Source organism: Dipodomys merriami, unplaced genomic scaffold (genome assembly GCF_024711535.1).
Source record: "Dipodomys merriami isolate MVZ:Mamm:240054 unplaced genomic scaffold, mDipMer1.0.p SCAF_117, whole genome shotgun sequence".
In the NCBI taxonomy this organism is placed as follows: domain Eukaryota; kingdom Metazoa; phylum Chordata; class Mammalia; order Rodentia; family Heteromyidae; genus Dipodomys; species Dipodomys merriami.
Window position 1 is genome coordinate 3914660 of NW_027202460.1, and position 14033 is coordinate 3928692.

Consider the following 14033-nt stretch of genomic DNA (forward strand, 5'->3'; position numbering starts at 1 on the left):
CTAATCCTCATCCCCACCCTCACACCTCAGCCTAAACCTAAGCCTAAGCCTAACCCTAACCCTAACCCTCACACTCACCCTCAACCTAACCCTAAACCTAACCCTAACCCTAACCCTAAACCTAAACCTCAACCTAACCCTCACCGTAAACCTAACCCTAAACCTAACCCTCACCCTGACCTTAGTCCTCACCCTAACCCTCAACCAAAACCTAACCCTCACCCTCACCCAAACCCGAACCTTAACCCTTACCCTAAGCCTACCCCTAACATTAACCCTAAACCTCACCCTAACCCTAACACTAACCCTCACAATCACCCTAGCCCTCAACCTAACCCTACTTGTAACCCTAAACCTCATCCTAACCCTCACCCTAAACCTAACCTTAACCCTCACCCTAAACCTAAACCTAATTCTCACCCTCAAACTAAACCTAACCCTAACCCTCACCATAACCCTAACCCTAAACCTCACCCTAACCCTAAACCTAACCCTCGCCCTCACCCTCGCCCTCATCCTAACCCTAATCCTAACCGTAACCCTCATGCTAACCCTCACACTAACCCTAACCCTAACTCTCACCCTAAAACAAGCCCTACTCCTAACCCTCAACCTATACCTAAACTTAACCCTAACCCTAAAACTCACCCTCATGATAGCCCTCACATTAAGCCTAATCCTAAACATAACCCCCATTATAACCAACACCCTAAACCTAACCCTAACCCTCACCCTAACCCTAACCCTCACCCTCACTCTCAGCCTAACCCTAAGCCTTACTCTAACCCTAACCCAAACCCGAACCCTCACACTCACCCTCACCCAAACCCTAATCCTAAAACGAACCCTATTCCTAACCCTAAACCTCACCCTAAAACTCAACCTAAACCTAAACCTAAAACTAATCCAAAACTAACCCTCACACTAACCCTCACCTTAAGTCAAACTCTAACCCTAAACCTCACCCCCACCCTAACCCTAACCCTCACCCTCACCCTCTCCCTCAGCCTATCCCTAAGCCTAAACCTAACCCAAACCCAAACCCTCACACTCACTCTCACCCTAAACCTCAGCCTTACCCTAAGACTAAGCCTAAGCCTAAACCTAACCCTAACCCTCACCTTAACCATAAGCCTCACCCTAAACTTAACACTCACTCTAACCCTAACCCTAACCCTCACCCTCACCAACACCCTCACCCTAACCGTAACCCTCACCCTCACCCTAAATCAAACCCTAACCCTAACCCTCACCCAAACCCTAAGCCTAACTCTAAACCTAACCCTAACCCTCACACTCACCTTCAACATAAATTAATCCTAAACCTAACCCTATCCCTAACCCTAACCCTCACACTAACCCTCACCCTAGTGCTCACCCTAACACTAATCCTAAGCCTAAACCTCAACATAACCCTCACCCTAACCCAAAACCTCACCCTAACCCTAACTTTAAGCCTCACTTTCATGCTAGGCCTAGGCCTAAGCCTAAGGTTAAGCCTAACCCTAACACTCACCTAACCCTAACATGAACACTAACCTTAACTCTAACCCTAAACCTCACCCTCACCCTAACCCTAAACCTAACACTAACTCTAAAACTCAACCTAACCCTAACCCTCACCCTCACCCTAGCCCTCAGCCTAACCCTAATCCTAACATTAATCTTCATCCTAAACCTCACCCTAACCCTAAACCTAACCCTCACCCTAACCCTAGCCCTAACCCTAACCCTAACCCTCAACCTAATCATAACCGTTACTCTCACCGTAACCCTAACCCTAACCCTCACCTTAAACCCAAATTTAACTGGAACCCTAACACTCACCCTAACCCTAACCCTAACCCTCAGCCTAATCCTAACCCTCACCCTCACCCTCACCCTAATAATAAATCTAACAATAACCCTAACCCAAACCCTTACAATCAGCCTCACCCTAACCATAACTCTAACCATAAAAATCACTTTCACCATAACCCTAATCCTAAACCTAACCCTAAACCTCACCCTAACCCTAACCCTAACCCTAAACCTCATCCTCAACCTAGCCCTCACCCTCACCCTAATCCTAACCCTAACCCTCAACCTAACCCTCACCCTAACCCTAAAACTCAACCTCACTGAAACCCTTACCCTACCCCTCATCCTAACCCTAAACTTAACCCAAACCCTAACTCTCACCCTAACGCTAACCCTAACCCTCACCCTAAACCTAACACTCACCCTCAGCCTCAGCCTCAGTCGAAGCCTAAGCCTAAGCCTAACCCTAACACTAACCCTCACACTCTCCCTAACCCTAACCCTAATCCTATTCCTAAACTTAACCCTAACCCTCACCGTCACCCTATCCCTCACCTTAACCCTAACCCTAACACTAACCCTAAACCTAAGCTTCACCCTCAGCCTCACCCTAACCCTAACTCTAACCCTAAATCTCATCCTCACCCTAACCCTATCCCTAAATGTCACCCTAAACCTAAGCATAAACCTCACCCTCAACCTAGACTTCCCCCTAACCCTAACCCTCATCCTAACCCTCCCCCTAACCCTAATATTAACTTTCACTCTAACACTAACCCTCACCCTAAGCCTCACCCTCAGCCTAAGCCTAAACCTAACCCTAAACCTCACACTCACCATAACCCTAACCCTAATCCTAATGCTGACACTAACCCTAACCCTCACCCTCACCCTAACCCTCAACTTAACAATAACCCTAACATTAACCCTAAACCTAACCCACACCCACAGCCTTACCCTAACCCTAACTCTAGCCCTAAACATCACCCTGACATTAACCCTAAGCTTCACCCTAACTCTAAACCTAAAACTCACCCTCACCCTAACAATAAAACTAACCCTGACCCTAAACCTCATCCTAACCCTCCCCCTAAACCTAACTCTAAATCTAAACCTCACCCTCACTCTAACCCCAACCCTAAACTTAAACCTCACCCTAAACCGCACCCTAACCCTAATCCTCACCCTCACCTTCACCCTCCACCTCAACTTCACTGTAACCCTAACCCTAACTATAACACAAACCCTAGCCCTAACACTAACCCTAACCCTAACCATATCCCTCACCCTCAACCTCACCCTCACCGCAATCTTAACCCTAACCATAACACTAACAATAACCCTAACCCTAAACCTAACCCTAATTCTCACCCCCACCCTCATCCTCAGCCTAACCCTAAGCCTAACCCTCACCGTATACCTAACCCTAAACCTAAACCTAACCCTAACACTAAACCTAACACTAATCCTAAGCTTCACCCTCACCCTAACACAAACCCTAACCCGAACCCTCACCCTAACCCTAAGCCTAAGCCTAAGGCTAACCCTAACCCTAACCTTCACACTCAATCTACCCTAACCCTAATCCTAAACCTAACCATATCCCTAAACATAACCCTCACCGTAACCCTCACAATAGCCCTCACCCTAACCCTAATCATAACCCTAAACCTCATCCGAAAACTCACCCTAACCCTAACCCTAACCCTCACCGTCATCTCGGCCTAAGCCTAAGCCTTAGCCTAAGGCTAACATTACACCTGACCCTCACCCTAACCCTAACCTTAACACTAACCCTAAATCTAAACCTAAACCTCACTCTAACCATAACCCTAACTCTAACCCTAAACCTAAACCTAAACCTCATCCTAACCCTAAACCTAACCTTCACCCTCACCCTCACCTTAACCCTCACCCTAACCCTAACCCACACCCTAACACTTACCCTCACCCTAACACAAACCCTAACACTAACACTGACCCTCACACTAAGCTAGCCATCAAACTAACCCTAAACCTAAACCTAAACCTAACCTTCACCCTCACCCTATCCCTAACCCCCATCTTCCCCCTAAACCTCACCATAACCCTAACACTAATCCTCAATCTAACCTTCACCCTCACTCTACCCCGAACCCGAAACCTCACCCTAACCCTAACCCTGACCCTTACAGTAACCTTCAACCTCAGCCTAACCCTCACGTTGACCCTTACGGTCACCCCCACCCTAACCCTCACCCTAACCCTAACCCTCACCCTCATGCTCAGCCTATGCCTAAGCCTAAGCCCAAGCCTAACTGTAAACCTGACCCTCACACTAACCCTAAACCTAACACTAACCATAACTCTAAACCTAAACCTCATACTCAAGCACACCCTCAGCATAAACCTAAGGCTAACCCTAACCCTAACACTAACCCTCACACTCACACTAACACTAACCCTAATCCTAATCCTAACCCTAACCCTAACCCTCACACTAACAATAACCCTCACCTTAACCCTAACCCTAACACTAACCCCAAACCTAACCCTAACCCTCACCCTCAGCCTCACCTTAACCCTAATTCTAAACCTAAACTTCACCCTCACCCTAATCCTACCGCTAAACCTAACCCTAACCTTAACCCTAACCCTAGCCCTCCCCCTAACTATCACCCTAACCCTAACCCTAAAACTAACCCTAACTCTAACCCTTACCCTAACAATAAACCTCACCCTAACCCTAAACCTAAGCCTCACCCTAACCCTAAACCTCACCCTCACCCTCAGCCTAAACTTAAGCCTAACCCTAAACCCAACCATAACCCTCACACTAACCCTAAACCTAAGCCTAATCCTAATCCTAACCCTCAACATAACCCTCACCCTAACCCTAAACCTAACCCTAATACTAACCCTAAACCTAACCCTAACCCTAACCCTAACACTAACCCTCACACTCACCCAAACCCTAAACCTAATACTAATACTAACCCTAACCCTAACCCTCACCCTCACTCTCACCCTCACCGTAACCCTAACCCTAACACTAACCCAAACCCTAACCCTAACCCTCACCCTCAGCCTCACCTTAATCCTAATTCTAACCCTAAACTTCACCCTCACCCTAACCCTACCGCTAAACCTAACCCTAACCTTAACCTTAACCCTAGCCCTCCCCCTAACTATCACCCTAACCCAAACACTAACATGAACCCTAACTCTAACACTTACCCTAACACTAAACCTCACCCTAACCCTAAACCTAAGCCTCACCCTAACCCTAAACCTCACCCTCACCCTCAGCCTAAACTTAAGCCTAACCATAAACCTAACCATAACCCTCACACTAACCCCTAACCTAAGCCTAATCCTAATCCTAACCCTCAACATAACCCTCACCCTAACCCTAAACCTAACCCTAATACTAACCCTAACCCTAACCCTAACCCTAACACTAACCCTCACACTCACCCAAACCCTAAACCTAATACTAATACTAACCCTAACCCTAACCCTCACCCTCACTCTCACCCTCACCGTAACCCTAACCCTAACACTAACCCAAACCCTAACCCTAACCCTAAACCTCAGCCTCACCTTAATCCTAATTCTAACCCTAAACTTCACCCTCACCCTAACCCTACCGCTAAACCTAACCCTAACCTTAACCTTAACCCTAGCCCTCCCCCTAACTATCACCCTAACCCAAACACTAACATGAACCCTAACTCTAACACTTACCCTAACACTAAACCTCACCCTAACCCTAACCCTAAGCCTCACCCTAACCCTAAACCTCACCCTCACCCTCACTCTCAGCCTAACCTTAAGCCTAACCCTAAACCTAACCCTAACCCTCACACTAACCCTAAACCTAACCCTAATCCTAATCCTAACCCTAACCCTAACCCTCACCCTAACCCTAAACCTATCCCTAACACTAACCCTAACCCTAACCCTCACCTTCAACCTCACCCTCAGCCTAACCCTAAGCCTAACCCTAATCCAAACCCTAACACACACACTCACCCTTACCCTAACTCTAATCCTAACCCTAACCCTAACCCTAACCCTCACGCTCATGCTCGGCCTAAGCCTAACCCTAAGCCTAAGCTTAAGCCTAACCCTAACCCTCACAGTAATGCTCACCCTAACCCTAACCCTAACACAAAAGTTAACTCTAACCATAAACCTCACTCTCACCCTAACCCTAACTCTAACCCTAACTCTAAACTCACCGTAACCCTAACCCTAACCCTAACCCTCTCCCTAACCCGAACCCTCACCCTCACCCTAGACATCAACCTAACCCTAATCCTAACCCTAACCCTAATCCTAACCCTAAACCTAAACCTAACCCTAACCATCACCCTTAACCTAATCCTCAAACCCACCCTCACCCTCAGCCTAACACTAAGCTTAAGCCTAATCCTAACCCTAAACCTCACACTCAGCCTCACCATAACCCTAATCCTAAATCCAAACCTAACACTAACCCTAAACCTCAACCTAACCCTCACCCTAACCCTAACACTAACCTTAAACCTAACCCTCCCCCTAACCCTCCCCTTAACACTAACTCTAACACTAAACCTCACCCTCCCCCTAACCCTCACCCTAAATCTAAACCTAACCCTCACCCTCACCCTAAAAATAACAATAACACAAACCCTCACCCTAAACCTAACCTTAAATTAAACCCTCACCCTAACCGTAACTCTAACCCTAACCCTAAACCTCACCCTAACCCTAACCCTAACCCTCACCGTCAGCCTCACCCTAACCATAAACTTAACCTTAACCATAACACTAACAATAACCCTAACCCTAACCCTAATCCTAAACCTGACGCTCACCCTAACCCTAACCCTAACACTCACCGTAACCCTAACCCTAACCCTCACCCTAACCCTGAAATTAACACAAACCCTAACTCTCACCCAAACGCTAACCCTAACTCGAATCCTAAACGTAACCCTCACCCTCAGGTTAACGCTAAGCCTAACCCTATCCCTAAGCCCAAACTAAGCATTCACCCTAACACTAACCCTAATACTAATCCTAACCCTAAACCTAACCCTCACCCTCCTCCTAACCCTCACCCTAACTCTAACCCTAACACTAACCCTAACCCTTACCCTAACCCTCACCCTAACACTTACCCTAATCCTAACTCTCACCCTTAGGGGAACACTCACCCTCAGCCTAACCCTCACCTTTATTCTTACCATCACACTCACCCTAACCCTCACCCTAACCCTAACCCTCATCCTAACACTCAGCCTAACCCTAAAGCTATCCATCACCCTAACCCAAAATCTCACCCTCACCCTCACTCTAAGCCTAACCCTAAGCCTAAGACTAAGCCTAACCCTAACCCTCACCCTCAACCTAGCCCTCTCCCTAAACCTAATCCTAACGCTAAGCCTCATCCTAACACTCACCCTATCACCCAAAACCTATTCCTCACCTCCACCCTCACCCTCAGCCTAACCCTAAGACTAAGCTTAACCCTAACCATAACCCTCAACCTCAGGCTCACCCTCACCACAAACTAAACCCAAAACACAACATTAAAAATAACCCTAATTTTAACCCTAACCCTAAACCTAATCTTCACCCCCACCCTCATCCTCAGCCTAACCCTAACTCTAAACCTAATCCTAAACCTAACCCTAATCCTCAGCCTCACCCTCACCCTAACGCAAACCCTAACCCTAATCCTCACCAAAACCCTAAGCCTAAGCCTAAGCCTAACCCTAACTCTCACACTCACCCTCAACCTAACCCTAATCCTAAACCTAACCCTATCCCTAAACCTAACCCTCACCCTTACCCTCACCCTAGCTCTCACCCTAAAACTAATCCTAACCCTAAACCTCATCCTAACACTCACCCTGACCCTAACCCTAACCCTCACCCTAACCCTAACCCTAATCCTCACCCTCATGCTTGGCGTAAGCCTAAGCCTAAGACAAAGCCTAACCCTAACCCTAACCCTCATCCTAACCCTAACCCTAAAACTAACCCTAATTCCAAACCAAAACCTCACCCTCACCCTAACCCTAACTCTAAGCCTAACCCTAAACCTAAACCTCATCCTAACCCCAACCCTAACCCTCACCCTTACGCTCACCGTAACCATAACCCTAACCCTAATGGTAACAATAACCCTAATCCTAACCCTAAACCTCACCCTAACCATAACCCTCACCGTAACCCTATCACTCACACTAACCCTAACCTTCACCCTCACCCTCACCCTAACCCTAACCCTTAACGTCCCCCTCACCCAAAACCAAAGCCTAACCTTAACCCTCAACCCTAACCCTAAGCCTAAGCCTAACCCTAACCCTAACACTAACCCTCACACTGACCCTCAACCTACACCTAATCCTAAACCTAACCCTAACCCTCACAGTAACGCTCACACTAGCACTCACCCTAACTCTAATCCTAAACCTAAACCTCATCCTAACCCTCACCCTAACCCTTACACTAACCCTAACCCTAACTCTCACCCTCATCCTCGGCCTAAGCCTAAACCTAAGCCTAAGCTTAAGCCTAACCCTAACCCTCACACTAATTCTCACCCTAAACCTAATCCTAAAACTAACCCTAACTCCAACCCTAAACCTCACCCTCACACTAACCCTAACTCTAACCCTAACCCTAAACCTAAACCTCATCCTAACCCCAAAACTAACCCTCACCTTACCCTCACCGTAAACATAACACTAACCCTAACCGTAACAATAACTCTAACCCTAACCCTAAACCTCACCCTAACCATAACCCACACCCTAACACTAACCCTCACCCTAACACTAACCCTCACACTAACCCTAACCATCACACTAACCCTAACCCTTACCCTAATCCTAAACCTCACCCTTACCCTAAACCTAACCCTAAACCTCACCCTCACCCTAGCCCTCACCCTAACCCTAATTCTAACACTCACCCTCACCCTAACCCTAATCCTCATCCTCAAGCTAAACCTCACACTAACCCTAACCCTAATCCTCAATCTAACCCTCACCCTAACCGTAACCCAAACCCTTACCCTAAGCCTAACCTTAACCCTAACCCTCACACTTATCTTAAACCTCACCTTCAGCCTAACCCTCAACTTTACACTTACTATAACTCTCACCCTAAACCTCACCCTAAACCTAACCCTCATCCTACCCCTCAACCTAACCCTAATCCTAACCATCACCCTAACCCTAATCCTCACCCCCATCCTCACCCTCAGCCTAAGCCTAACCAGAACCCTAACCCTCACACTCACCCTGACCCTAACCTTAATACTAACTCTAACCCTAACCCTAACAATAAACCTCAACTTAACCCTCACCCTAACCCTAACCCTAACACTAACCCTAAACCTGCCTTCAAACCAATCCTCCCCCTAACCCTAACTCTAAACCTGAATCTCACCCTCACCCTCACTGTAACTCTAACCCTAACCCTACCCCTACCCCTAATCCTAGCCCTCAACCTCACCCTAACCCTAGTCCTAACCCCAACCCTCACCCTATCCCTAACCCACACCCTCACCGTAATCCTAACCCTCATCCTAACCCTCACCCTAACCCTAACTAATCCTAAACATCAACTTAACAATAACCCTAATGCCCACCCTCACCCTAGCCCTCACCCTAACCCTATTCCCAACCCTAATCCTCATTAGAACCCTCTCCCTAACTCTAACCCTAACCCTAACCCTCAACCTAATGCTAACCCTCAGCCTCACCAAAACCCTTATGCTAACCCTCACCCTAACCCTAAACTTAACCATAAACCTAACCCTCATCGTAACCCTAAACCACACCCTCAGCCTCACCCTCAACCTAACCCTAAGCCTAACCAAAAACCTAACCCTAACACCCACACTCACCCTCACCCTAACCCTAACGCTAAAGCTAACTCTCCCCCTAACTCTCACCATAAACCTAACCCTAACACGAACCCTAACACTAACCCTCAACGTAACCCTCACCCTAAAACTAACTCTAAACCAAAACCTCACCCTCACCCTAAACTTAACTCTAAGCCTAACCCAAACCCTAAACCTCACCCTAACCCAAACCCTAACACCAACCCTCAACCTAACCCTCACCCTAACCCTAATTCTATCCCAAAACCTCACCCTCACCCTAAACCTAACTCTAACCCTAACCGAAACCCTAAACCTCACCCTAACCCTAACCATAACCCTTACCCTAACCATAACCCGCACCCTGCCCCAAACCCTCACCCTAACACTTACCCTGACGCTAACACTAATCCTAACCCTAACACAAACCCTCACACTAACCCTAACCCTAACCCAAACTAACCCTCACCCTCACCCTAACCCTAACACTAACACTCACACTAACACTCACCCTAACCCTCCCCCTAACCCTATATCTAACCCTAAACCTCACCCTCACCCTAAAACTAACCCTAACCTTAACCCTAAATCCCACCCTAACCCTAACGTTAACCCTCAGCTGCACCCTCACCCTCACCGGTATTCTAACCCTAACCCTAACAAAAACAGTAACCCTAACCCGAACCATCACCCTAACCCTAATCCTCACACCCACACTCACCCTCAGCCTAACACTAAGCCTAAGACTAACCCTCACCCTAACCCTTACACTCACCCTCACCCTAACCCTAATCCTAACCCTAAACATATCCCTAAACCTCATCCTAACCCTCACCCTCACCCTAACCCCAACGCTAAACCTAACCCTAAACCTCACCCTAACCCTCCAGCTAACCCTAACTTTAACCCTAAACCTCACCCTCACCCTAACCCTAACACTAAACCTAACCCTAAACCTCACCATAAACCTTACCCTCACCCTCAACCTCAACTTCACCGTAACTCTAACTCTAACCGTAACAATAACACTCACCCTAACCCTAACCATAACCATAACCATAACCCTCACCCTCAGCCTCACCCTCACCACAAACTTTACCCTAAACATAACACTAACAATAACCCTAAACCAAACCCTTACCCTAATCCTTAACCCCACCCTCCCACTCAGCCTAAACCTAAGCCTAATCCTAAGCCTAACCCTAAGCCTCACCATAACTCTAACCCTATCCCTCACCCAAACTCTAACCCTAACACTAAACCTCAACTTAAGGCTAAATCTAACCCTAACCCTAACCCTAACCAGCACCCTAACCCTCACACTTAACCTCTACCTCAGCCTAACCCTAAGCCTAAACCTAACCCTAACCCTAACCCATACACTCACCCTCACCCTAACCCTAGTCCTAAACATAAACCTAACCATTACCTTCACACTAACCCTCACCCTAACCCTAAACCTAAAACTAACCCTAACCCTAAACCTCAACCTAACCCTCACCCTAACCCAAACTCTAACCCTAAACCTCACACTCACCCTAACCCTAACTCAAACCCTAACCCTAACCCTAATCCTCATCCTAACCCTAACCCTCATACTCACCCTCACTGTAAACTTAACCCTAAACCTAACAATAACCCTAAACCTCACCGTAACCATAACATTCACCCTAACCCTAACCCTCACCCTAACACTTACCCTCACCCTTACCTTAACCCTAACTCTAACACTAACCCTCACAGTAACCGTAACTCTCACCCGAATCCTAAACCACACCCTAATCCTAACCCACACCCTCACTGTAACCCTAATCTTAATCCTAACCCTCACACTAGCCCTCTCCCTAACCCTAATTCTAAACATAACCCTCACCCTAACTCTAACAATCATCCTCACCCTAAACCTCACACTAACCCTAACCCTACTCCTCAATCTAACCCTCACCCTCACCCTAACCCTCACCCTAACCCTTACACTAACCCTCACCCTAATCCTAACACTCACCCTTAGGGGAACACTCACCCTCAGCCTAAACCTCACCTTTACTGTTACCGTCATGCTCACCCTAAGCCTCATCCTAACCCTAACCCTCATCCTAACACTCAGCCTAACCCTAACCCTATCCATCACCCTAACCCTATCCCTCACCCTCACCCTCACCCTCAAGCTAAACCTAAGCCTAACCTAAGCCTAACCATAACCCTCACCTTCACCCTAGCCCTCACCCTAAACCTAATCCTAACCCTTACTCTCATCCTCACTCTCACCCTAACCCTAACCCTAACCATCACCCAAAACCTATTCCTAACCCCCACCCTCACCCTCAGGCTACCCTAACCCAAACCTAACACTAACCCTAACCCTCACCCTCACCCTAGCCCGCAACGTAACCCTAATCCTAACCATAACCCTCATCGGTAACCGTCACCCTAACCCTAACCCCAAACCTCACCCTAACCTAACCCTAACCCTAACCCTCAACCTAACCCTAACCCTCACCCTCACCGTAACCCTAACCGTAACCCTGACCCTAACCCTAAACCTAACCCAAAACTTAAACCTCACCCTAAACCTAACTCTAATCTTAACCCTCACCCTAGTTCTCACCCTAACCATATACCTCATCCTAACCCTCACCCTAAACCTAACTCTAAACCTCACCCTAATCCTGAACCTCAACCTTACCCTCAGCCTAACCTTAACCCTCACCCTAACATTAACCCTCACACTCACACTCACCCTAACCCTAATCCTAAATCTAACCCTATCCCTAACCATAACCCTCACCCTAACCCTCACCCTAACTCTTACCCTAACACCAATCCTAACACTAACTCTCACACTAACCCTAACTCTAACCCTAAACCTCACCCTCACCCTCACCTTAACCCTCACCCTCAACCTCAGCCTAAACCTAAGCCTAAGCCTAACCCTAACCCTAACACTCACACTCACCCTCACACTAACACTAATCCTAATCCAAGCCCTAACCCTAAACCTCACCCTAACCCTAACCCTCACCCTCACCCTAAACCTAACACTAACCCTAACCCTAACCCTCAGCCTCAACCTCACCCTCAGCTTAACTTTAAGCCTAAACCTAAACCTAACCCTAAACCACACACTCACCCTCATGCTAACCCTAATCATAATCCTAACCCTAACAATAACCCTAACCCTAGCGCTAACCCTCACCCTAAACATAACCCTCACCCTAACCCAAACCCTCACCTTAACACTTACCCTCACCCTAAAAGTAACCCTAACTCTAACACTTACCCTCACACTAACCCTAACCCTCACAGTAACCCTAAACCTCACCCTAACCTTAACCCTAAACCTACCCTAAACCTCACTCTCACACTGGCCCTCACCCTAACCCTAATTCTAACCCTAACCCTCAACCAAACCCTAACCCTGAACCTCACAATAAACCTCACACTAACCCTAAAACTAATCCTCAATCTAACCCTCACCCTAACCCTAACCCTCACCCTTATCTTAACCCTCACCCTCAGCCTAACCCTCACCTTTACCCTTACCATCACTCTCACCCTCAACTTTACCCTAAACCTCACCCAAGCCCTCACCCTAACCTTAACCCCAAACCTCACCCTCACCCTCAGCTTTACACTAATCCTATCACTATTCCTAACCCTAAACCTCACCCTCACCCTGACGGTCAGCTAATTCTTACCCTCACACTAATCCTAACCCTAACCCTAACCTAACACTCACACTAAACCTAACACTCACACTAACCGTAACCCTACCCCTTACTCTAACCCTGACCTTAACCCTAACTCTAACCCTCACCCTAACCCTCACCCTAAACCTCACCCTCACCCTAAATCTGACCCTAACCCTAATAACAACCCTAACCCTCACCCGAACATTAACCCTCACCCTCACCCTAATCCTGACCCTAACCCTCATCCTAATCCTAACTCTAACCCTAAGCCTAACCCTCACCCTAACCCTAAGAATAACCCTAACCCTAACCCTCACCCTAACCCACACCCTAACCCAAACCATAACCCTAACCCTCACATTCACCCTAACCCTCATCCTAACACTTAACCTCATCCTCACCCTAAACCTCACATTAACCGAACCCTCACCGTAACTATAACCCTAACTTTCACCCTCACTGTCGCCTTCACGCTAAGCCTAACCCTAACCCTCACCCTAACCCTAAAACTCATCCTAATCCTCAACCTAACCCTCACCCTAACCGTAATGCTAAGTCAAACACTCAGCCGAACCCTCATGCTATCACTTACCCACACCACAAACCTAACCCTAACCTTAACACTCACCCTCACCCTAAACCTCACCCTAACCCTAAACCTAATCCTAACCCTC